The sequence below is a fragment of the Chelonoidis abingdonii genome, chromosome 13 (assembly GCF_003597395.2).
Source record: "Chelonoidis abingdonii isolate Lonesome George chromosome 13, CheloAbing_2.0, whole genome shotgun sequence".
Lineage (NCBI taxonomy): Eukaryota > Metazoa > Chordata > Testudines > Testudinidae > Chelonoidis > Chelonoidis abingdonii.
In genome coordinates, this window is record NC_133781.1 from 1,263,026 (window position 1) to 1,266,116 (window position 3,091).

The following is a 3,091-nucleotide window of genomic DNA, read 5'->3' on the forward strand; positions in this document are numbered from 1 at the left end:
ATCCTTCAGAGGGAATCTTTGGGATCCTTGGACATAATAAGGGAGATTTTACCTTTCATTCCCTCAGTCATTATTTTCAGCAGCATCCCCTGTTTGCTGGCCAGTTTCTGTCCTGTTTCATTTAAACTGTCCAGTGTTAACTGTGTTTGGGGAAAAGCCTTTCCCCTCTTAGATGCATTACCTAGGCCTCCACTTTGTGTAGGGGGGTTGGGATTGGCCAGCTCTTGCACAGGAACTTGCTCTAATTCAGACCATGTAATGGCAGCTTGCACAAGTTCATGCAAATTCTTACTGGACACTTCTTTAGACCTCTTCTTCATTTCACAATGGAGAGAGTCATCCCAGAGCCCCAGCATTAACTACACTTTCAGGACCATATTCATGTTCCAAACTTGATGTGGGTCCCAGTGCTTCACCTGGCTCATTCTCTCCTGGAGCTCATATGAGTAGACCCGAATGGTCCCACCTGGATTCTATGTTAGCTCATAGAATTCTTTCACTCTGATTCCACTTTTTATGCATACAGTTGAAATGTCTTCTCTATTTCTGACTTTTTAGCTGTTGCCATGACCTTCACTTTGGATCTGGCCTGGAATTTAAGATGCTCTTCCACAAAATCCACATGAACTTCTTCAGGTACTCCCAAAACCTATAGAGATGCCTTCACTGACTTAATCCATTCTTCTATCCAGATGTGCGCTAGTTTCATTGAGAAGCCACTGAACTCACATATCTTCTGGTCTCATGGAAGATGGCCCTGATCTCAGCTGGAGCAGGGCCTGTCCGTTGCTTTGTGTCAGTGCAGTGCCCGGCACAATGGGGCCCTGGGATTGTTCCTGGAGGTCCATTAAGGATAATCCTTGGCTGAATTGCAAAGCAGAGGGCGGGGGTGTTGTGTGGGTGAGAGATGGTTTGTGTGGAGTGGGAAAGGGAAGGCAGGTTGTGGGGCAAATTAGGGCAGGTTTGTTCTGCAGAGTGGGAGAGGCCATTGGGTTAAGTGGGTGGAGAGGGCTGGGGCTGTGAAGAGAGCAGAAGGCTCCACATGGTCACAGAAGAGGTTACAGTAGCCATGAGAGGTAGAGATGGTTTGGTGCCAATTGCTCTCCCAGGTCAGATCCCGTGGGCGGTCACATTTCTCCTCAGTGCCCTCTGCAGAGCCCCGTGAATCTCCTTGTTCCTCAGCGTGTAGAGGACAGGGTTGAGCATAGGGGTCACCATGGTGTAGAAGAGGGATACTATTTTGCCCTGGTGCTGGGAGTAGCTGGATGGAGGCTGTAGATACATGGAAAGGACCGTGCCATAAAAAAGCGACACCACGACCAGGTGGGAGGCGCAGGTGTTGAAGGCCTTGATCCTGCCTTTCGCTGAGCTAATCTTCAGCACGGCGGTGCCGATGTAGCCGTAGGACATCAGAATGAAGCCCAGTGGAACCAGCAGGAAAATCACCGTGCCTACAAGGACCTCGGCCTCATTGGCAGAGGTGTCGACACATGCCAGTTTGAGGAGGGCCGGCACCTCGCAGAAGAGGTTATCGATTTGGTTCTGCCCACACCGGGGAAGCCTCATGGTCAGAATGGTCTCCACCACAGAGTTGCCAAAGCTGCACAACCAGGCGGTGGCCGCCAGCTGCACGCAGAAGCGGTGGCTCATGATGGCCGTGTAGCGCAGGGGCTGGCAGATGGCGGCATAGCGGTCATAGGCCATGACGGCCAGCAGGAGGCACTCGGTGACACCCAGCGAGAGGGAGATGTAGAGCTGGGCCACGCAGCCAGCCCAAGAGATGGATTTGTGGGTGCTGCGGAAATTCAGCAGCATCTGAGGGCCAACACTGGTGGTGTAGAAGAGGTCCAGGAAAGAGAGGTTGCTGAGGAAGAAATACATGGGTGTGTGGAGATGGGGGTCGAGCCATGAGATCATGATGATGGTGGTGTTTCCAAGCAAAGTTATGGTGTAGGAGATTAAAATGAGCACAAAGAGCAGCAGCTCCAACTGTGGTCAGTCAGATACCCCTAGCAGGATGAACTCCCCCAAGGAGCTTTGGTTTCCATCTTCCCATGACCCTTTGCCATACATCACCTGTAGGGGCCAGAAAGAATAAGAATGAGCAAATGAGATTTCTGATCATAGGTGCTATGGCTGGGATTGACAGTGGGTATTTTTGGAATGGTAGCCTTGAGTCCTAGGAGACAAATAAGTGTTAAGTGAATGGATTAAAGAAAGGCTGGAATCTCTAATAACCCGGCAATGACCCACCTGCAGCACTGCATACATTTATGCAAAGGTCAGGGAAATCTCTCATCTGTCTGTCTGCAGGATTGTTGTAGTTGAGTGAGTCCCAGGATATTAAAGAGATGAAGCAGATGAGGTAATATCTTTTATTGGACCTGTTACCAATGGTTTTCAGAACTCTTAGCAGGGGCAATTTAACTGTTCCACTCCGGGTACTGTCAAGGATAAATCAATGGGAACACAGTATTTCTGTATGATGAAATATTAATACAAGTAAGTGGGCTCTATCTCAGCCTACAGTTTATTAGATTTAACACCATACAGACATAAGCAATAGGTTTAGAGCATCCCAGATATTTACATAAGAACTAGATGGGTATTGAGTAATTAGCAGCAGGTTCTCAGTGGCCAGTTGCTCACCTACTGAGGAGAAAATATGTCAAGAAAAACATCACTCTAAATGGCTTCAGAGGACTGATCCAGAATCCACTGTATTCACTGATCTTTTGTAACTAACTTCTACAGAACACATAGGTCATAATAACCTCTACAAAATCATCACTTTTCCTAACTTTCAATAAACTTCTATCAGAGGTGTCCAGACTCCAAGTCTTCCATCCAGCAAGGTTTTCAATCTCCTTTGTTGACCTTTCTTTCTCCTCCTCCCATTCAGATTAGCAGAAACTCCAAGCTAGTTTTCACCTTGCCTCTAAAAGCTGTATTCCAATTAACTCTTAACTATCTGGTGTTCCATTTTATTAATTCACGGTGTCTCAATGCACAGAATATGGATGCAATTACCTTGATTGCATTCTGGGGTACACACATCCATCAAATCTAGGGTACCAGACAAGCTTCCATT

General features: G+C 47.6%; 1 pseudogene; it reads right to left on the reverse strand.

Annotated features, from left to right (window-relative positions):
• Positions 1-1,110: 1,110 nt before the first annotated feature.
• LOC116825819 (olfactory receptor 2G3-like) lies at positions 1,111-2,073 on the reverse strand (annotated as a pseudogene).
• Between the last annotated feature and the right edge of the window lie 1,018 nt (positions 2,074-3,091).